The sequence below is a fragment of the Nomascus leucogenys genome, chromosome 16, assembly GCF_006542625.1.
Source record: "Nomascus leucogenys isolate Asia chromosome 16, Asia_NLE_v1, whole genome shotgun sequence".
Lineage (NCBI taxonomy): Eukaryota > Metazoa > Chordata > Mammalia > Primates > Hylobatidae > Nomascus > Nomascus leucogenys.
Genome location: NC_044396.1, coordinates 37,214,319 through 37,237,837, shown reverse-complemented (window position 1 = coordinate 37,237,837; position 23,519 = coordinate 37,214,319).

Here is a 23,519-nt window from a genome sequence, read left to right as displayed (position 1 = left end):
TTTTGTTCTTTCTTAAAATACCTTGTTCTAAATCCTGAGTACTGGTGTCCACTGTGAACGAACCAGGCCAGTGATTAAGGAATGAAAAGAAGCAAGGTCCACTGTGCTTATGCCCAGGTTTGTTTACCAGATCCCCTTTAGCTACTCGGCAAACCTGAAGATTTTGCAATCCCATATTAAGAGGCTTGAATGAAGTCTTTATATGCAATTCAATCATTGCAGCCTTGGGTCTAGTCCATGGGCCTGGATATTTATTTTCACATCTCGACCTGAGGTTGGCTCATGTTAGTGGCTGTGTCTGTGATCTGTCCTCAGGGCCCTCCTCTGTGTAACTTATCACACCCTGTGACGCAGCAAAAAGGCAGAACGGGTACCAACATTTGTGTGAAAACCAAAACTCAGTCTCACACAGAGGCCTTTACACAAAACCCAGGACCCTGCATCTTAACAAAAGGCGTCCATCTCCCAGCAAATGGTGTGAGGAAAGAAGGCCCCTCTCTGAGGGTCCCAGCAGCCTGGGGTGGGGTGGGGATTAAGCTGCATCCTGGGATTGCTCTTAAAGACCCTGCTCCCACTAGGGCCTGCCCTGAATACGAGAAGGAATGCACTCACCAGGGTGTCTGCCACCCCTGCCAACCGGCTGACTCCCTCACGTCTCTCTCCTTCTTTGCTTGTTTTTTGTCCAGTTGGGCATTTGCTGCCAGCCTTTTTCTGTTAACGTGCCCCCGTTTCAGGGTAAATTTAAAGGTCACAGATCAGCCTCTGGAGGGTAGGTTTCTTTGCTGCGGGTGCACAGACCCCCTCCCGGGAGCAGGAGGCACAGTAGGAGGCTGCGTGCCAGCCTGGTCCCTGTTCACACCTCATTAGATGGTGAGAATGGCCAGGAAACATAGCTTCTCACTTTTTCTCCATCAGAAGCTTAGCAGTCAGCCTGGGCAACATAACATGAGCCATCTTTACGTAAACAAACAAAGAATTAGCTGGGCATGGTGGCGTCAGCCTATGGTCCCAGCTACTCAGGAGGCTGAGGCAGGAGGATTGCTTGAGCCCAGGAGGTTGAGACTGCAGTGAGCTATTATCACACCACTGCACTCCAGCCTGGGCAACAGAGCAAGACCCTGTCTCTTAAAAAAAATTAATATTTTTTAAATATTTTTTTAAAAAGAAGCATATCAGTGACAAAGTAACGCATGGACCGGTGGCAGAAGGAGCCTAGCAGCAAAGACTGGCCATCCAGGCCCCCAGCATGAAGAGACACAAAGTCAGCATTGCAAATGTAGTATCAAAAATACATTTATTCTCCCTCTAAGCAATCTTACCCACTCATGGCCTTATTTGCTATCCACATATGGAGAACTCCCAAGTATGTGACCACTGGTCATGCCTGAACACTGGGCTCCAGATCTGCAGACACCAGCATGCACTGGACGCTTAGCTGTCTGTCCCACGGGGCCTCAGACTCACCATAGCCCCTCCCCACCCAAAGGATCCCCTGATACCTTTCTGCAGGATCCCAACATGAGGAGCCCAAGCTGAGGCCTCCCATGACCTCTACCCTCACCTCTATGTCCAGTCTATCACCAAGCCTTGTGAATGGGTGGGCATCTGAGGAAAGCCCACCAGGCCCAGGTTTCCTGCCCTGCACCCCAAGGGGCCTCCTGGTCATCCCCTGCCATCCTCACTCTGACCTGCCTTTTCCCTGTCTATCCTGCAGCCTTCAGGGTCGTCAAGTGCAGTCCTGGCCAGACTTACTCCCCCCCAGGTCCTCTGTTGCTTGTGACTCAGCCTGCTGCACTCCCTCACCAGCCCGAGACCCTCAACTGGCCTTTATACCCAGGCAAGATAGCCATGCATCCACCCTCCCAGTCTGAAAGGTCTCTTGTTCCTGGACTTCTGGACACCAATGAGTTCACACCTAACTCGGCCTTCAGACTTCAGCTCAAAGGACACCTCCTGGGGGAGAAGCTCCTCTTGGCCCCGTCCTCCCCCAACCCCAAATCTGACTCCATTTAGTACCCTCACCAATACCACTCTCAGGTGCTTCTAGCACACTATTCCTCCAAAGCATCTACCAAGTTTGCAGTTAGATGTTTAATGTTCAGCTGGTTTGATTACTGTCTTTCCCACCAGCTGCCTTCCACTACACAATTTTTCCCAACTCCGTGTCCCTAATCCACAAAAAGTATGTGAGGTACAGCACATATATTCTGTGCTCAGTAACTGTTTGTTAAATAAACACATGCATGAATGGCAGAAAGATGCTGTAGAAAGAACTCAAGACATGCTGGATTTTAAGTCATCATTTTAGGTTAATATCATCTTAGGTTTCAACGTGAAAAAAATACTAAAAATATTCTACAGATTAGAAAGCAAAAGGAATGGGTGTATAATGTGTTATTTTCATTGTCATGATTCGTTCTAGCTGATTTTTGGTTTTTTCCCCGGGGAAGGTTTGCGTTGCGGTGGTGTTGCCCAGGGTTGGCCCATGTGTATGGCGGGGAAGCATGGACTACCAACCGTCAGGAGCTTGGGGGAGGCATGTTCATTTCTGTGCATTCCCCCCTGCTCCTCTAGAGTGTAGGCACAGTGTGGGAGTTACAAATGATCTATAAAATGCCACTAAATGTGTCCTTTCACTATTCAGAAAGTCCAAAAGGAAAGAGAAACCAGTTGAATTTCATGGCCCTGAGACACTCGTGGGCTTCTATGACTTTGCATAATTCTGGCTGATAGTTGGTACAGCCCATCCCAACTCGTGGCCTAACACGGTTTTTTGACGTTATGATGGTGTGAAAGCAACACTCAAATCGTGCTTTGAATATCCATGAAAACATTCTGTGTTTCACCTTCAGTACAATTTCAATAAAAATGAAATAGACAACACTTTTTTCTAAAACAGGCTTTGCGTTAGCTGATGTTGCCAAACTGTGGGCTAATGCAAGTGCTCTGGGCATGGTTAAGGCAGCCTGGGCTAAGCCGTGATGTTCAGTGTGGTAGGCACATTAAATGCACTGTCAGTGATACTTCCAACTGACCATGGGTTTGTTGGGACATAACCCCATTGTAAGTCAAGGTGCATCTGACGGCTTGGCCGTGCCTCACGAAGCCATTTTTCAGAAATGTTCTGTGGACCGAATGTGCACAGATGCTGGACACTCACTCCATAAACACGACCATCATTCTCCTCCACTCCAGCCTTTCACCTCTTCCTCCCGAGAGCCATTAGGCACATTTTACAAACTTGAGAAATGATTGAGTCCATGTTTTCTGATCTTTTGGCTGCCCTAGGCAAATTCCTGATGAAAAGCTGGGCCATCCTTGACCGGCTCCTGAGACTAGATGGGGTCAGAGCCACATCCACAGCGTGGCCTGCTCTGGGAAGTCTCCCCACACCGCCCCCTTAGAGTTCAACAGGAATGTGATGGGATCAAGGGAGGAATTCTCGAGGGGTCATGTAAAAGTTTTGTAGTATGGAAGAGATGCAAGCAATTCCGCTGGGGATTGCTTTCGGCTATGCTAAGACTACTTAAACCAAATAGGGAGTCTTCGCACACGACAGCCAGTCTGCAGGCAGCAGCTCCCGCCCTCAAAGTCAGAGCATCCCAAGCTCTTCTTTCTCCTGTGCCGTCACCCTGATAGCCATTCTCATCCTCGTGAACAAGCCGGCCCCACCTGGCCATCAGTGCTGAACCCCTCCACTCCCCCATTCCAGGAGGCAAGGCAGGGAGGAAGGGAAAAAGCACATGCTGCCAGCCTCCACTCCCCTTTGAAGGAGCTTCCCCATCCCCCTTCAACTGACCACTGCCACATAACATGGCCACAAGTGTCCTGCAGCCACCTGTCAGCAAGGCCAGCTGAGAAATGGAGCCTTTCCCACTGAGCTCATTGCCACTCACAATGAGATTGAAGTTCTGGTAAGAGAAGGATGTTAGATGAGCACAGTCCTTGCCTCTCAAGTCAACACGAAGACACATATGCATGGACACACACACACATACACACACAACACACACATACACACACAACACACACATACACACACATGCACACATATATACACATGCAACACACACATACACATGAACACACACATATGCACACATATATAAACACACCACACACATAAACACTAACACAGATACATATATACACACACATGACATATACACATATATACATGTAAGAATATACACATACACAGATACAAATACACATACACACAGAGATAAACACACAGACACACACAGATACATACACACAGATCCACACACATGCACACACATACACACATGCACACACACGTACATACATACAACACAGCATCTGGCATCAACTCAGTGGTCCAAGTTAGATTCTGATGAGTCCGTAACTGTGCATCTGATCTTCAAACGAATCTATTGCCCTCCACCTATTTCAAAAGGCCAAACTTCATGATTCTGCACTAATTTCAGTCAGTTATGTTGCACATAGAACCTCTCAGTGATTTGCATGCTCAGAGGACATTCCACTTAGTCAAGGGTCCATGTGTTATTCTTAAGAGCTTTAAGAGCAACCCTCAAAACAAATATGAAAAATAAAAGCATCCAATGGGAATTGTGCTTGGTGTGACTAAACAATCCATTGAAAGCTATGAATACCACAACTCAAGAACACACAATAAGCATGAAGAGCGTTTCCCTACGACTGTGCCTAACGCTACTGCTGCCCTTAGGAGGGCAACGGGGTGCAACAGAGAGCAACAGGCCACAGTCAGAGCAGAGCTGGGTTCAGATCCCGCCTCTGACCCTCAGTAACTCCACAACCCAGCTGAATCTCCGTTTCTGTATGTGCAGAATGTGGACGGTGCATAAGGACAGAGGTTGTGTATGTAAAGAAAAGGCTCAACTAACGTAAGTAGTGTTTGTTAATGCCATTGGAAAATTCGGTTTTCTATCCTTGTTCAGACTAGATTAATTATTCAGTTGGAAAAAAAATTAAAGCATAGCACGTTACCCTGCAGCTGGGGAAAAGCAGCACATGAAAGACGGACATGTTTTAAGGGTTTTGGATACAGACTATTTAGCCACAATACTAGCAGTACAATGTGGGGGGTTGTATTTTACTGTTAAGAAAGAGAGATAGTTATTTCTCAAGGTGAGAATGGTAAGTGTTTCATTTTCCCAGGGACTACTTTGGGGAAACCAATGGGAAGGCATTCCATTCTGTTTTCCCTAGTGCCTTGACAGGCGGCCTGTCTTGGATTAAAACCACGGTGCCTCCATGCAGGTCCGGGTGGAGGGGCTGAGCTGGAATTCCCAGGGCTGCTGTCTGGAACACAGAGCCTGAGGAGCCATCCGGGCCATTTCCTGGCCTGGACACTGAGCCAAGTAGCAGGAGGCAGAGGGAGGTGAAAGCGAAACCCAGCCCCAAGGCTGTGTCCCTTTTCAAAGCTGCCCACCTCATGTTGGTTCTTTCTTGCGGGTCATGCTAAGGACCTGCCACAATTTGGAACTTGACTTGGAACCACTGTCATCCCGACTCTTCATTTTAAAAAGTCATTCTCCTCGAAAATAAATGAGTAAAACATAAAAACAAATTCATTCTTCACTTTCAAAAGAGCTTATAAAATCAAAACCCTGGGGGTGGTTTTGGATACAGGTTTCCAGCTTCTAAGAACACAGAGTGTCTTACACTTTCCCAAGTTTCCCTTCCTCACAGGGGACCCCAGGCCTGAAATGATCTCCTTTCCCATTTAACTAATGCTTTCCTTGCTTCTTGGGGAGTCGTTTCTTGGTGACTGCCAAACTCTGCAGTGGAGCCGCGGGCAGCAAGCCCTTCTCACACTGCAAGAACACACAAGGACAAAGGACGCTGGTTGGAGAAACGCATTTATTTTTACAGTATCACTTCCTCACCCCCCCGAATGACAACTGTTTGGATTACTTATTATGAACTTGGAGGGGCGAGAAACCTCAAATCTAATTTGGTTTTCACTATTTGCACCACTATTTGTTTATCTTTCATTCGTTACTGAGCTTGGGAAATTATAAAAAGAATCCGGCCATTCATCCACCCTGGGTCTAGAAGTTTTAATCTGCTGCCTTTCGGCTGCAGTCCTTCTTTCTCAGCTACTTGCATATTGAGATAGAAAGGATCCATAAGGCTTCTGTTTCTCTATAAATAGTCTAACATGCAGGGGGGAAGCCACCAAGTAAAACACACAGAAAATCATTCTGCAAATATGACAGAGCCATTTAGCCACAGAGCAGGCTGGCCTCTGCGGATGTTGGGGCCGTTCATGCTTGACCAGAGACGAACCAGAGACTGATGGAAATCCTGGTCCAAGGAGGCTGAGGGAGCAAGACCTTGTTGTGGTTCAAACCCCAATCCATTTGTCTCCTAGAACATGCTGAGTAGTCCTCGAGGGCAGGGGAAACAGTGAGGAGGCTGACCTGGGCCCAAGAAGGAGAAGGTGAAGGCAGGCAGGAGGTGGAGAAACCATTCCCAGGGCTTGCATAGCTCCCAGGAATGCAGCCGAGTTTGGGAGCGCAGGAAACTGAGCACCAGGCCTGTGGTCAGCTGGGTCAGCCCCGGAAACTCAGGCCAGGGTGGCTGCAATCCCACGCTGGCTTGGGGCAGGTGTGTCCCGCATCTGTCCCACCTGCCGGGGCTCCTGCCAGCCATATCCTGTTCCCACAGGGAGCACGCAGTGGGTCAGCACTCTCGTGCTCCAGGCACCCCATCTCCCCTCCAGCCCCAGCGGGGAGCCCTCCTAGATGTCTTGGCAGCACCATAGCATCACGTCCCGCCTTCGCAACTTATCTCCAATTTATCCTTTCTACCCAGCCCAAGTCACCAGCTCCTTCAAAGGATGTCTGAAATCCTTTGATTGTCCCAGCTCTTTCCATGTCCACAGCTGCCTGCCCATCTCAGGGCCTCACTTCACCAGGCCTGGAGGGCAGCATGAGCGGTGAAGGAACACAGGCCTCACAGCGATCACAGCAAACAGAAAGCAGCACCATTTACCAGGTGTCACTGTGTGCCAGCCACGGCTGGGGCTACTCCCAACCCATTCACAGAGAATGAAACAAGACCACTGCACCCTTCTCCAGGCCACAGCAATGTGTCACGTCACGTGTCACAAGGAAGCAAATTCAGGCTGGGTAGAAGCTTCACGAAGAAGGCCTGAGCTCTTCGGGGGGAGGTGCCAGGCCCTTCACAACTGACCTGCTTCCTCCAAACCAGGCCGGGCCCTCGTTTAGACGCCACTAGTGGTAAATTTGGAATTTCCTCAATCAACCTCGTGTGCCGTGCTTGTGTGCCGTGCTGTGTTTTGAAAAGCAAAATGGAGACAGGATGGGCTTTTGTGATCTTGCATGCACGTGGCCTGCATAACACTCTCAGTTATGGAGAGCTGGTGGGGTCCAAGAACCCAGCTGTGGCATACACAGGGCTCTAACTGCAAGAGAAGAGGAACCTTGGAAAGAGGGCCGTCTGTGTGTCTGTGTGTGTGTTTTCCTGGCAAAGCTTCTTGTTTTTACATGAGGGTTTTATTCATGCTTGGACTATTTGGAATTTGATATTTAATTAAAAGTTGCTATTTGGGCAATCCTAAAGATAGAAAATCAAACACATGCAGAAACTGCAATAATTACATGTGTGATCTCATTTTAAGTACAAAGCATTGTTGCTATTCTTATAAATTTTTCTGCACATTCCTTGCAGTTGAACATGGGCTCTATCCCGGGAACTGCGGGGGAACAGAAGGCACTGGATAAGGAATCACCTGACCCAGGTCTACCCTGACTCTCCTTCAAAGCATGCATCTCGAATAAGCATCTGAGCTTCTGAGGGCTGGCTCCATCTGTCAATGGGGAGGGCAGGCAAATGTCACTGCATTTCCTACCTGCAGAACTACTGTCATCAGCCATGGAAACTTTGGATGCAGGAACACTTTCAGTCCCGACTTTATTTCTCTCCACTTCCAGTTCCTCCTCAGCCAAGGGCAGACCTGCAGACAGTCCACCCATCCAACAAAGACCCTGAGACCCATCAGGAGTGAACGTTTAGGCCCCCCTAAGTGTTTGTGAAGAAAGATAAAAAGTAAAATAAAACTGGAAAATGGCCAGGCTCAGTGGCTCATGCCTGTAGTCCCAGCACTTTGGAAGGCCGAGGCAGATGGATCACGAGGTCAGGAGTTTGAGACCAGCGGGTTGAAACCCTGTCTCTACTAAAAATACAAAACATTAGCCAGTCGTGGTGGTGGGCACCTGTAGTCCCAGCTGCTCGGGAGGCTGAGGCAGGAGAATCGCTTGAACCTGGGAGGTGGAGGTTGCAGTGAGCCAAGATCATGCCGTTGTACTCCAGCCCAGGTGACAGTGCAAGACTTTGTCCCAAAAAAAAAAAAAAACTGGGAAATACAAGGTCAACAGTGAAGCAAGAGGAGAAAGTAAAACCTCAGTGGCCCAAGGCCTGTATTCTAACACCTCCCAAGTGTCTGCAACATTCCCAAGCCCAGGAGAAGGCCCCCAATGGTCTAAACAGGTGCCCTATCTCTTATAGACACACGTAAAAGGCACCCTCTGTTGTGTGTGGCACTGAGGTATTAGAGCCAGCCAGGAGGAGAACAAGGAACTCTCAGGCCTGGGCACAGGCACCCCATGCCCCCAGCAGCTCAAAGCAGTGAGGCAGACATTCACCACACAGAAAAGCACAGAGGCCCGTTGCACTAGCAGAGAGCCTTCTTTCCTGCACCATCTCCAGCTAAAACACAGCACAGTAAAATTGATGTAGACAATGACAACCTGGGACAGGAGAAAATGGATGAATTATGTCCTGGAAACTTTGCATAAGACGGCAGGAAATTGGAAAGTATATTTCAAAAAGATTGTCACCAAAAAAGTGTTCAAATTTAAATGCCTCTATTACAAAGGGTTAAAATCTCCACCATCCAAAAAAATCACTTTCCTGGAAGAGTCCACTCATTATGATTCTGGATAACTGACATTTTATTTGGCAATTCCTCCCTTTTTTCTACAATGAGGAAAAGCTGAAAAATTCTAACTATGATTCTTCTTTGTGCCTCAAAATCTGCTTGTCAGTCTTCAGATTTTTGGAAGTTGATTTAGGTTCCAGTCCCCAATATAGGCTAGAACCAATGTCTATTGAATCTTTACTGTGAGCCTAGACTGTGCCAAATATGTGACAGCAACTGTCTCACTCAGCACTCAGAGCTCCTCAGTGGGGCGGGTGCTGGTATGAGGCCCAGGAGATGGATGAGGAAACTGAAGCCTGAGGAGCTGAATTAAATAATGCAAAGCAGAGCAAGAACCATGTCAGGATCCAAAGCTGTGTCCCTCTGGCTCCCGAACCCAAGTATCCAACTGCTCTGAAGGTGGGAAGGAGAGGAGACCGGCACAGAGGGCCCAGGTAACTTAACAACAAATCGGCTCTCGCGAGAAAGTCAGATTGGCTACATGACCAAATCCCAGGCAACTCCTCTCTCAGCCAGCACTCAGAGATTCATTAGGGCCCTGTTAACAGCAGTCCTTGGTGCCCCATCTGATTCCAGCAACAGCTTTGGGTCCCTTCAGCAAAAGACAGCACTGTGCAGAAGAGGGGACTCCTCTCACTGGGTTCTAAAATGGGAAAACAGAGAGCAAGGGGAGGCAAAAGGCACTCATGCTTAGCCATGACCCACGTCTTACTTCATCATAGATCTCCTGTTAAATCCCCTTTTTTTGACATAAATTTAAGGGATACAAGCGCAGATTTGTTACATGGATATACTGTACAGTGGTGAAGTCCAGACTTTTAGGGGAAACGTCACCCTAACGGTGAAGGTTGTACTTACTAAGTAATTTCTCATCCTTCACTCCACCCTCCCATCCTTCCCCATCTGCAGTGTCTAATGTGTACCTGCATGTATATACATTAGTGAGCACCCACTTATGAGTGAGAACACTTGATATTTGACTGACTTGTTTCACTTAAGCTAATGGCCTCCAGTTCTATCCATGTTCTGCAAAAAACATGATTTCATTCTTTTTTATGGCTGAATAGTATTCCATTGTGTGTATGTACCACACTTTCTTTGTCCAAAGATGGACACACTGAAGTTGACTCCGTACCTTTGCTGGTGTGAAGACTGTTGTGATAAACACACAAGTGCAGGTGTCTTTCTAACATAATGATTTATTTTCCTTTGAGTAGATACTCAGTAGTGGGGCTGCTGGATCAAATGGTAGTTCTACATATACATTTGGTATGTAGAAAATACCAAAGAATTCTTAAGAAAGCTACTAGATCTAATAAGTGAATTCAACAAATTTGCAGGGTATAAAATTAACACACAAAAAGCAGTTGTGTTGAGAAATCTGTCTACTGTTTTCCATAGAGACTGTACAATTTTCATTCCAACCACTTGTTAGCTGAGAGCTGTCGGGGGTAGGAGTAGCCTCAGTGTTTTGGCAGGCATCTTTCAGAGACCCCCTGAGAAGGGGCTCGGCCACCACTGTTAGCTCCTGCCTGCCCCAGCACCATCCCCTGCAGCTGTCCACTGCCACCCTGGGCCCTGGACCCCTCATGGGGAGAAAACACAGAAATCACAGGAACCCTCACAAATGCCACGCATGGCCACCCCAACTCCTCCAAGAGCAGGCAACGCTCAGCCTGAGAAGCTGGCCCTGGAGGAATTTAAGTGTGGGCTTTCAGCTATTTCTAGTTTTTATTTGTTTCTGGAAAGGAGGGTGAAAAAGAAAGGGAGGAGTTGAAAGGGGGACACCGAAAGGCCTCCTTTCTATTGTTCCTCATCATTCGAAACTCATTACTTGCCTGCTAGACTAATGATCCTGCCAGGAGTCCCTCGAAGGCATCCGAGAGAGCCCGCAGTGTCCTCTGAGCCCCAGATCTGGCCTTGGGGCTCTCAGCAACCACCCAGGCTCCTCTATCTGCCCCAGGGGCATCTGCTTCTCACCTTGATTTCTCTATACTGATCTGAGTGGAAGCAAGCTGAGCTGCTGGCATTTATCAATCTTACTTAGACTGAGGGGCCCAAGGAACACCACAGGAGTTAAAGGGAGGTGAAGGCAGAGGCGAGTCCAAACTGGGTAGAAGGTCTTTTGTGCTCTCACAACCCTGGGGCAATGCAGAGTGCAACAGTGGCCAGCACTGTTGGGGAAGACAGGGCCATTAGCATTAAGTTATTCACAGAGAAGCTGGATGGCTTCACATCACTATCTGGCTTCAGGCAGGCAAGACAGAAGTAGAGACAAGAGTGCCAGCCTCAGAGACTTCTGGTGCCATGCCGTCCCCACACCCCACATGCTGATGTGGCTGGGAGGGTTTCCTCCTTCAGTACCTGAGTAGTAGTTCCATGTCTGGGCCTGTGCTAGTACTTGGACAATCCTCACCTCTTTCTTCCCACACTGGTGCCTTTCTAACGTTGGGCAACCCACAGTGATTTAACCTCAGAGCCTCTCCAGCTGCAATGGAGCCAACCTCAGAAACCCACCAGCCTAGGAGGAAATGGCAGAGTATCGTCTGGGCACACAGGGAGTCATCGATTCTCACCATAGATTTTATATTATTTATTCTTACAACCTAATAGTAATCTGCTCTGCTGGCCAGAGAGTTTGAGCTGCCCCAACAGATTTTCAACAAAAGTATTAGTAAAAGAGGGAACAAGCTTGTTCTTTGATACTCTAGAAAGAAAACCAGGCACAATGAGTAGAAGTACCAAGTTCTGAGTATTTTTTTTAGAAGTTGTAATGTTTATCATTTTTAGCTGCTTGTAAAGAGAATGTGATGTCTTGGCAGAGAGAATCCTTCTCCAGAAGCACTGCGTTGCTTTGTCGTGAAGAGTAATCCTTCGTGCCTCAGTCTCCCATGCATTCCATTTGGGGAAGAGTGTGGAGGCTCTCCCACCCTGCCAGCACCAGAGCAGGGACAAAGACAGACGGGCAGCTATGGTTTTAGCCTCCTCCACCAGCCCAAGCCAGAGGACGAGCTGGCGAGATGTTCTGAAGTTTCCTTCAATGTTCTGTTCCACAATTTGGCAGTTGGTGCTGATGTATAATGCGCTGCCTCCCTCCCTGAGGTTCCTCCAACAGGAACACCAAGTTCCTGACTCCACACTTCCCTCTGTTCTCTTCCTTCTGTTCTGAGCATCAGCTGTGGCTCTTCTAGTAAAAGGTACCTAAGGCATTCATGAGTATATCTAGGGGTAAGCAGAGGTCACCTACCTTAAGTTTACGCAAGACTGATTAGCATCCAGTCTCCATGTTTTGTGCGTGGCCAACACTCTCACTAAGATTTCAGAGACTCACCCGAGGTGAGCGGCTCATATTCTCCTGCCTCTGGCTCCCATGAGTGTGAACTATTTAGTGATCAGCACACAGTGTGACTCAGTCCTCTTAATTATTGACCATCAAGAAAAAAAAAAAACCTCAAAGACATACCCAGGTGAGGAGAGGAGGAAGTCGTATCATACCATAAAGCTCTGCCCGGGACAAGCCTGTTTCCAAGCCAGCAGGCATAGCTGCACCCAGGCCATAGCCCCTCTGAATGCACCAGCACCTCTCCTCTGCCCTCTTGCCTCTCCCCATCAGTGGCAAAGTGCGGTTCATCCCCAGTGCAAAGCAGTTCGGCTATGTCGTGTCGACTTAGCTCAGCCCTCGTTCCTTGAGCAAACACAGCAAGCACATATCCCGGGAGGGTACTGCTGGGGCTTCCTCACAGTGGTGGGAGCAAGGCAGCAGGCAGGTGGCTTGTCTACCAAGTCATGATGAGGCAAAGGACAGAAGTGAAAGAGCAGGGGGCATAGGTGTTGCCAGGGCTGAGAGTTGCAGTCCTGGAAGACTTCCTGGATAAGGGGACATCAGTGCAGAGCCAGGATGTTTCCTGGGGGAAGAGCATTCCAGATGGGGGAGATAGCATGTGCGAAACATGGAGGCAGGGACAGTGGCAGCACAGGACAGGGGTAGGGTGGCTGGCATAGGAAGGGAAGGAGCAAGGAATAGGGCAAAGAGGCAGGAAGGACCTGGGCCATCCGGCACACAGGCTACTGGAGACTACCTCTTGCTCAGCATGAGACAGAGAGTGGCTAGCAGCAGTTGAGCTGAGCATGACATGCTGTAAGAGCCCTCTGTCGGTTTTCAGAGATACAAGGTGTGAGCTGAGGGAAGGGGAGACCAGGCAGGGGGCTTGCAGGGAGGCCAGTGAGAGATGATGGCAGCCTGGGGAGCCAGGCAGAGCTGGATGCGGTGAGAAGGGCTGGCTTCTGCACGTACTTTGAAGGGGAAGCTGATCGAATATGTGACGCACTGGGCGAGCAGCATGGAAGGAAGAGATGAGTCAAGCATGACTTCAGCGTCGGGCAGCCAAGCATCATCCTGCCCTCCTCCTCCAGGAAGACCATCCAGGCAGCTCTCTGAACAAAGGTGGTGCCTCTTCAGGAAGAGCTAGGGTATTAGCAGCTGCTGTAAAGGATGGGTCCCCACTATCTGTCTTTGGGCTCCTCTTCTCTCCTCTTCCCTAAGAGGTGGAGGGAGTTGAACTGCCAGTCCTCTGGCAGGAAGACATTCAAAGGAAACTTTTCCTAGAATTGTGAGTAACAGAGCTGCTAAAAATGAGGCTTGGCTTTACAGGGCACATACTGGAAATAAAGGCTATTAATAGGTTCCTGCAGGACCATTGCCACACTGAAACCAGCTCCCAGGCGGCCAGCCTCACCCAGCGGCGCCCATGGGGGTGAGAGGCAGAACTCCAGGCCTTCTAAGCAGGGCAGAAAAAGAAAAGTATTTCATAGACTTGCCTTAGGAGTGCAAAAAGAGTCAATAACCTTTCCACCCCCAGTGTAAGGTGAACAGACCCATGAGCTGGTGGGAATATTTGAACACACACAAAACTGAAAGGTCACAGAGCAAAGCTGCTAGGCGCTTCCTGCCCATTCCACCTTTGCACAAAGAACACAGAGCTTTGGCTCCCTTCAACACATTGGCACCTAGTGTGTGCAGACACTGGGGGAGCCATGCTCCCCGGGACAGCATCTGTGAAACCCACTGTACTGCTGGGACCAAGGGGGAAATCAGGTAGCAAGAATGACAGTCCCTGAAAAACAGCCCATTTCTCTTAAGCAGCAAGAAGCCAAAGGAAAAAAAAAAAAAAAAAAAAAAAAAACATGAATTCTTTCTGAGCCCAGTTTCCTCATCCATAAAATGGGCATAATGCTGCTTACACTGGTGTTGTGAGAATCAAATGGGATGATATCAAAAGGGGCCGGCTCCCCGTGAGGAGTGGCAAATGTGAGTTTGCCTTCCCAGTTTCTAATGGAAGAGGAAAACAAAGAGTTCGAGCCAAGGGGGCCGTGCAGAGCCTGGGAGTGCAGGAGGAAGCTGCTGCAGTGGGCTATTTTCCAGTCTCCGGACGGCGGTCACATGCTGAGTGCATGCCCTGTTTCCACCTCCCACCAGAGCACCCTCTGTGCCAAGGCAATATTGCAGTAGTGCTGCATGGAATTCGTCCAGCACATAATGAACAGAAACTGCCTTTTGCTTTCTTCTTTTGTCTTGCAGACTTTTCATGTTTTCTCCAGAAACAGAGGACCCCAGCTCATCAGGGCATTCTTGGGATGCCAAGACTCAAGACCCCATGTGGTCGCCCATCTCCTTCCTCTGCTCCTCGGTTTCACCTGAGTCTCACACAAAACCAGAAACCCCTCAAGTAGAAACAGAGTCTGTGACCGAATCATCGTTTCTGGTTGTTTTTTTTTTTTTTTTTTTTTTTTTGTCGCCTTGGAACAGATTCGGGAGGAATCTAAGTATCATTGTAAAATTCACAAAATCCCAAACCCACTGAGTGAGCAACAGATGAGGGAAATTGCTCCACATCCCATGGAGAGGAAATGAACAGGACTGGGGAGGAAGAATGTGCTGCGTGGTGGGAACACTGTTTTGATTCCTGATGATGCACATCTGCCACGTTTCTGCGCAGAGCTACCAGCCCAGGCAGACACTGAGGACCCTCCTCGCGCACTGGAGCTGCGGCCTCGGCAGCTGTGGGAATGCGGACAGGAAGCAGGGGACCCTGGAGGCGAGAGGAGGAGGACATCCTGCGGGGATAGATAAAAAATAACGGCCGGGCTGTGGGAACCTCTTCCGAGCAAACACGTGAGCCCAGGAATTTCCTGAGCCAGAGATCTGACTCCAGTTATTTGTTGTAACTGATTATTTGTTTTCCTAGAGATTTGGCATAATTTTGACAAACAGAAAGGAGATATAAAGCCAAGACATGCATGGCTGCCCTTCTGAAGCCTCTGCTCACAGAGCAGAGGGATAGGAGGCTGTGATTCAGAATGTGGGGCCTGCAGGCTGGGGAGGGCGACCCTGCAGGGGCCCAGGAGCAGGCGGAGTGTGCCCCACAGATCCCTCCCTGGGGCAGAGGGACAGCAGATTATTGGGCCCCATACGAATTAGGTGGCACGTGCTGGTTCCCTCTGTCCAGCGAGCCTCTCCCCCAGCATCATCCAGCCCTGGGCCTCCAGCAGGCAGAGGAGATCATGACCAGGAAGCAATTCATCACCATCCAAGGCCTTAGCAGACTCTGGCTTTCCTTTGAATTTCCAAGAAAACTGCTCCATAATTTTTATCAGGACTTATCATTTGCCCATCTCACCCTACACACTAGAATTTTAAGCAATGAAGTACATGTGGAGACTTACTTTGTAGTCTTTTAAGATAATGACCAAATGAACATTTCTGGCCTCACTCTTTCAGCATCTGCCCTGACACAGGTTTAAGGGGCTGCCGCGGCCAGGAAGAGATGGGCCTGATCCTGTCGGTGGATGCGCATTCTGCTTCCCTTAGGCGGGGCGGGGCATGCTGGGACCTTCCCTGTGAGGGGACAGCGGAGCTCGCAGGGCAGACCCATGTCCTTGGCGTCTTCCTTCTGATGGGCCTTCCCCTCATGTCAGGATCCACCTTACAGGGCATCTGGCCTGGTGTCTGCACATAGTGAAACATGGCTGAGTGTCCCTTGCTTTTAAATGCATGTCCTTGGGATCGAAGGTTCCCTCTCCTCTTCCTTGTCTTTCTCAAGAAACCCTCCACCCTCACAACACTCCGCTAATATCTCCATGTGGCCAACTCCTCACAGGGTCAAGTGTGCTGGGCCATCCCCTCTGACGCCGCAGCTGCATCTCAGGTTCGCATTCTCACCACGGCCGTTCTACTGATGGGAGCTTCATTTCTATTTGCTCTAGGTATTACACCTATTTTATTTTTCTTTAATGAAATCCTCCTCACTTCCACCACCTCACTGCACCCCTCTCTTCAGAGTTTTCCTTCTCTCCCCTCCTCCCTCCCCATCTTTCTTCCTTCCTGTCCCCAAAGGCCAGGCCATGGTGCCCTCGAAGGATACAAGAGAGCCCCATGTGGACTGGGAAGCTGGCCCTGGCCCAGGGCCCCTCCAGCACAGCCTTTCCCCCACTGGCCTTAGGCAAGTGCCCTGCAGTGTCTGTCTGCAGCCATCTCTGCCTCATGTGTTTACAAATTCACCTTCTGCTGTGGATCCCTGTCAATCGCAGGTCCACCCAACACATTTCGCCCTGGATCTCACTGGGTGGACGTGAACATCCACCTGCACGACAGTAAAGGAAAAATGACAAGGTGGAGTTGTGGGGGCAGGGGGTGGTTCTACTCACTAAAACACAGAAGCATCACAAGAATAATATTTGTTAAAAGCCTCCAGGATTTGGTGCCGAACATCTCTCAAGGCATCTCCTGATTTCCCAGAGCTGATGGAAATATTCTGAAGGTATTAATAGAATGCAGATGTTGGAGAAAGTGACTTAGAATCCTACTGAACAAATGACCCTGATGGGAGGCCGTTTGCAGTCTCCAGGGACATTCCACAGAGGGCCCAGCTGATCGTCTCATATTGAAACAGCATGTCCCAGCATTCCAGCTAGAAGAAGCGGAACAGGGCTCCTCCACCAGATATAAATCACAAGGCAAAGGGCAACTGAACTCCTTCAGTCCTGCCCTCCCTCCTTCCTTGGTTCACCCTCCACCCCCTCCCCCGCTCCCACCCCCCAAGGAAAACAGAGCTTGAGTAAGAGGCTGCCAAGCCAAGCCACGCAGGCGCCAGACGGCCGAGCGCGGCACACACGACGGCCGTTTGGGAGGCTCACAGCTTTCGGCACTGCGGCCCTGATGTTTTTGCTTCACTGCAATTTGTTTCTGATCTCCAGTCAAGTCCTTACAACGCTGGGATCCTCTAGAGAGTTTATACTTTGACCTCGTGACAATTAACACCAGAGGCCAAGAAGAAAAAAAAAAAAAACTCGATAAGAGAGAAACTCAATTGGTGGGAGGTGGACGGTGGGAGGATGGGTGGGGGCCTATTACTAAAGTAAATGCGTTACTTGTGAAATTATTTCCCATCCAATAAAAAGAATGCAGTGTCTTTAAAGAGAGAGTTGCCAAAATGGAAAGAAAGTCTTCTTTCAAAGACTGCCAAGCCTGGCGATCCTCGGTGAGCTGTGTGTTCAGGAAAGGACACAAATTAGCCAGGCTGGGCAGCCGGCCTTGCGCAGGAGCCCTGGGACAGAACCTTTCATAGCTCTGTGTGGTTATGAAAGTGTGGGCAAGCCCGCCATGTCCTCTGCATGGAGGCCCCGTCCAGGCCCTGCCACTGCCCACCCACCAGGGCAGACCCAAGTGCTGGCTAGAGCTGCGGTCCAGGGTCCCCAGCCACCAGGGCTACCACGGGTGACAGGAGGACATGGGCAGTGTGGGAGGCCGTCTGTCTCACCTCTCAGGAGAGGCACGGGGCAGGTGAGGCATGGAGCCTGACACTAGAAAAGGCTGGGTGCTGCCTAAGGTGCTCCCGGGGAGGCAAGGATCCTGACCCCACAGCCTTCTGAATGGCCTCCCAGCTCTGCTGAGCACAGGCACCTGTGTCCCTGGGGACCCACCAGCTGTGTGGACTCAGGAGCAAAGGCACCCACGACACACGGTCAGTGCCCAGCCTGGAAGTAGGAATGTTCCCTCAGAGCCACCCAAACCAGGAGCCCCTCAGAGGACAGGGCAGGACATGGGCCCCAAAACAAGGGGCCCGAGAGGGCCAAACCAGAGCCGCAGCTCCCAGGTGGGACACATGCTTCATTTGAATCTGTTCTTCCTTTCAACGCTTTACCCTCCTTCCAAAGACAGTCTGTGTTTGGAGCTTGGCCGGGGTTTGAAGGAGGGGCCAGTGCCATCTGTGGGTACCAATGGGATGATGTGCACATGGCTGGCTGTGAGAGCGGCCTTTCTCCCAGGAGACGGCAGTGGAGGAAGCCCTGGGGCCACGGGCTGTTCGTCGTAAGCCACTGATCCCAGTAGCAAACAACGAAGAGCACAAATAGGGCAGGTGCCACCTGCACGTAGGCACGTGTGCAAACACGGAGGAGCCAGCCAGCCAGGGAAGCAGATTTCAAAAAGAATTCCCAGTTAAAACAAAATCATCAAAATTGTGTTCTTACTTCTGAAATTTATCGGAAAGCAAGATTATTACTATCCTGAGCAGCTAACTGTTTGGGCTTCCTTAGAAAATAAAACATCCCTCAATAGAGGATGCCTGCTGACGTCCATGGGTGCCAGCACACATGGCTGAGGCCTGTGGAAGGTCCCATCACCCCGAGGTGAGGAGGGGAAGGGGGCCATCTGCACGCTCTGTGGGGACAGAGGCTATTATGAGAGCTGAGGAGAGAAAGCTAATCATGTTTAGGAATCAAGGCAAGCCAGACCATGGAAGTAGAATTGAGACAGCTGAGCTACTCAAGCAATGAGAGCAGAACAAGTATCTTTTGGCAAGGAAACAGCACGTGCAGACACCAAGAGAGGAACAGGGTCACTGTCCCCAGCCTGGTATGGGGAGCAGGTGGGAGTTGGAGAGAGGAGGGTGCTATGGAGAGGATCGGGTCTGCAGAGCAAGTGGGCACTGGACCACAGACCATTCTCCAGACCACTACGCCTATCAAGGATGCCATCTTTGCTTCATTTTTCCATTGTGGTAAAATATACATAACATACAACTTACCCTTTTAACCATTGTTAAGTGTACAGTCCAGTAGTGCCAAGCACATGCAAAGTGTTGGGCCGCCATCACCACCAGCCATCTCCAGAACTCATTTCATTTTGCAAAACTGAAACTCTTCCGTATCCGTTAAACAATAACTCCTCTTTCCCTTTCTTCTCTGCCCTGGGAACCCACCATTCTATTTTCTGCCTCTATGAGTTTGGCTATTCTTTGTACCTCATGGAAGTGGCATTATGCAGTATCTGTCCTTATAACTGGCTTATTTCACTTAGCATATATCCTCATGGTTCATCCAAGTTGTAGCACGTGTCAGCATTTCCTTCCTTTTCAAGGCTGAATCATATTCCACTGCATGTACATGCCACATTTTCTTCATCCATTCATCTGTTGATAGACATGTAGGCTGTTTCCACCTTCTGGCTATCATGAGTAGTGATGCTATGCACATGGGTGCGTGCATACCTCTTTGAGATCCTGTTTTCACTTCTTTTGGGTCCATATCAGAAATGGACTTGCTGGATCACAGGCTAATTCTATTTTTAATTTCTAAGGAACCTCCTTGCTCTTTTCTACAGCAGCTATGCCATTTTACGTTCGCACCGTGTGCAGGGTTTCCAATTTCTCCACATCCTCTCCACTTCTTGTTATAAGGATTAGACTTTTGAAGAGAAAAGCCCTGCTGGATTTTTAAACATCCACTGTGGATGAGGGAGTTCCTCATACTCCTTAGTTCTCGGCACATTGTCATCAACGGCTGATGCAAGGACGCTTTTGCTGCGATTTTTAAATTCCATTGTGTCCCATATACCACTCTCATTCCCTTCCCCTTCAAAGGCAGTGTCTTTACGATGCATTTCTTCTTATTTGAATGTGTTCTTACAAAGTGTGTTTTATGGTCTTGTGTGCATGTATTTTTGATTGATGTAAATGATTGTGTATTTCATCTTGTTTGTTGCCTATTTTTTTTAGCCAAGTGCTATGTTTTTAAGACTGTCCCAGTCTCTATGTGCACACCGAGTCCTTCACAGAACACATTTTCCATGGTCTGAGCATGCCGTTTTCCACTCATCCAGGCCTCAGAGACCAGCATCCAGGATGCCCCAAGTCCACATCCCCCACAGAACACTGTGATGAACATCGTCACACACATCACCTCCAGGACCTGCCTGAGGATGTCCACAGAGCCCACTGCTGAGTCCCAGGTGGTCTTGCATTTGATTTGGTTAATGGACCAGGTCCCTCTGCACAGCCACCAGCAGCACACAAGGCCTCCCACCAGCGATCCCACAAGGAGGAAGCTGGGTTCTGGGTAAGCCTGATGGAAAGCTGAGCTTGCAAACTGATTAGAATTTAGACTTTGGCTTCTAAAGAGCAGAGCCATTGAGGATTTTTAAACAACTCCATAAACAAGGTAAATAATAGCACCTTTTATATTCCAAGTAATCCTTAGGTAAGGCCTTTCTTCTTGTCACTCTCATACGCAGGCTACTGCTGATGACTGTGATTCCCACAAAAGGGCAACACTCTGAGATGAGGGGCTCTGCCCCACACTCCCGCCACACCCACTCACACTTGGCCATTCATGCCACCTTTTAAACATGTATGTCAAAAGCAATTTTCTAATAAGAATCAAGAGTAGAGGCAGGGATTAGAGCTAGCCATACTGCGGTGACATTTCAGTTCATGTCGTGTCAACCATGCCCACATAACTGAGTGTACACCTAAAACCATAGGATGAGTGAGAACCTTAACCGAGGATGAAGACGGGGTCAGTGAAGAGGATGAGGGGTGTGTTCCAGAAGTGGTAAAGTCTCCTGAGCCAGACACTAGAGTCAGAGCCACCATAAAACAGGAGGTCAGAGGGCCTGCACAGAACATAAAAGGGGCCCTTGCAGGGCAAGGGACACAGCCACACAACGGAGATGCCCAAGACAGTGGGACCCACCTGGACCACATAGCATGAGGATTTGGAGCAAAAAAAATTATCAAGTAGGAGTCTGGATCCTTCGCTTACTCAGTTGGCTCTCTACACCTCGGGTTCTTTGTCTCTAAAATGAAGACAGCAATCGTCTCTCTTTCTTCTGTTCTGAGGATACGTAAGCTCCTTGTGCCAGGCACGGCTCCAGGTGTGAGGAGGTTCAGTAGTGGGCAACCCAGACCAGGTTTCCAGCATAAGGAAGCCTGCACCCAAGACAGGGGAGACAGCAATAACAATTAAAAAGTACGAAAACATCGTTAGGCCCCCACATCTCAGCTATGGCAGTCCAGCTCTTCGCTGGGCCTCTCTGCGCCTGACGATCTAGGTAATATTGTGTCCTACCTCTATCCTATGTCCTGTGGAAGGAAGCCAGTGGTCTCCCAAGACTTTCTGAAAATACATCCCCTGGAACTTCTCAAGGTCGTTCTGCCTCCTTCCTGCCTGCCCTGAATTCTTCTTCTCTACTTAATATACTGGTCAAATATTTCCTTGATTCATACACGCATGCACACATACACACATGGCAGTGATAGATTTCACTGAGAACCGTGGAGCTATGGTGGGGCTTATAGAGAGTTAAGGCAAAATTTTTCCTTTGGGTCATGTTTGCAATATTCCTTCTGCCACTGGCTATGTTGCTCAGTCCTTTCCATTCTGTGTCCTCTAGTTCTCTCCTTTCTATTTTCCTTCAACCCTTATGGAGGTGATATTGCTACCCCAATGGGTCCAGAAGGTGTGACCCCCACCCCCCACTGCAGGGGGTGTGGAGGGCAGAGCATGGAGCCGAAACAGATTATTCTCAAGCCTTGCCTGGTTTTGGACTTGCTTGGGACCCTTCACCCCTCTTTCTTCCCTATTTCTTCCTTTTGGAATGGGATTGTCTGTCCTAGGCCTGTCCCACCATTGCACATTGGAAGCACATAACTTGTCTGGTTTCACGGGCTCCCAGCTGGAGGGAAATCGGCCTCAGGAGCCATTGTACCTGTAATCTCACCCACGTCTGATATTTAGATGAGACTCTGGATTTAAATTTCAAAGTCAATGCTGGAATGAGTTAGGATGTTTGAGGTTGTGGGATGGAATTAATGTATTTTGCACTTGAGAACATGAAGATTGGGGGACTAGGAATGAAGTTTCATGGACTGAATGTGTCCCCCCAGAATTTATGTGTTGAAATCCTACCCTGCAGTGTGATGGTTCTAGGATGTGGGGCCTGTGGGTCATGAGGTCATGAGGATCAGTGCCCCTGGCTTCTGCCCGTCCCTCTAATGAAACATCCCAGTGTTTGAGTAGAAGCCAGGGGCACAGACTCTAATGACCTTAGGGCCCCATTGGCCTCTGCACTGGACTTAACGGATGGCTGTTCTGTCCTCACCTCTCTTGGACCTCCCCACAGCTCTGACATTGTGACCACACCTTCCTTAAAATGCTCAACTCTCTTGCCTTTTATGTCCAAAGCAGACCTTCCTCCCAGTAACTCCCAGGCAGGGCCCCTGGAAGCTCAGGATCCTCCCCTCGCACATTAAACTTGGGGCACTTCTAGGATTGGCCTGGAGTCACCTTTCTTTCCCCACTCTTGTGTGCCAAGGGTCAGCACGCCTTGTCTATGGGGGTCAGAAGGCCAATCTTAAAGGGCCTTCTTGCAGCTGCCCACAATGGCAGCCTCAGCCAGGCAATGTGCAAGCAAAGGAGAGTTCCAATAAAACTTCATTGACAAAAGCAGGCAGCATTTGCTGAGCATGGCTCCATACCTTCTTTGAGTACAGATCCATTCTCAAGGCTTCAAAATGACTCAGATTTATAGTTTCCACTCAGGCTTCTCCTCTGAGCTGCAGACCCATCCTTGCCTCCTTGGACACAGCTTCGCCAGGCTGACCTCGCAGCCTCCCACTGCCCACGCGGCTGTGTTGTGTGTTCCATCTCAGTAACGAGGCAGCCATCCTGGCAGGGAAGCCAGACGCCCAGGCTAGCCTGAACCCGTGGCCGGCGCCCCTGCGTTCAACTCCAGTGTGGATGTGCCCATTTACGCGCTAAGAGTTGCAGGAGGTCTGCTCTCCGCTCCAGCCTCACAGCACTTCCCACGTGGCGTCGTGTGCCCCCGAAGGCAGCGCAGCCCACACAGCTGCAGAACCTAAGGGCATGCGCCGACTTCCCTGCAGAACGCAAGGTACCTGGGTCTCAGAGCAGACTCCGACCCGCAGGGCAGGTCTCTCCTCCTCCTCCTGGCTCCATCTCAGACCATGCTCCAGCACCCCCATCTACCTACAGCGCCCTGTTCTCCCTGCTTTACTGAATTTCTTCTCATCTTTCAAATCTCAAGTCGGATTTATTAAGTTCCCCTTCATATGCTCTGAATATACCACACATCTCTTCTTCCGTTGTATATTTATTGTTTTGATCATGGATCAACAAACTACAGCCTGCAGTCTAAAGCCACCCTCCATCCCTTTCTGAAAATAAAGTTTTGTTGGAGCTCAGCCTC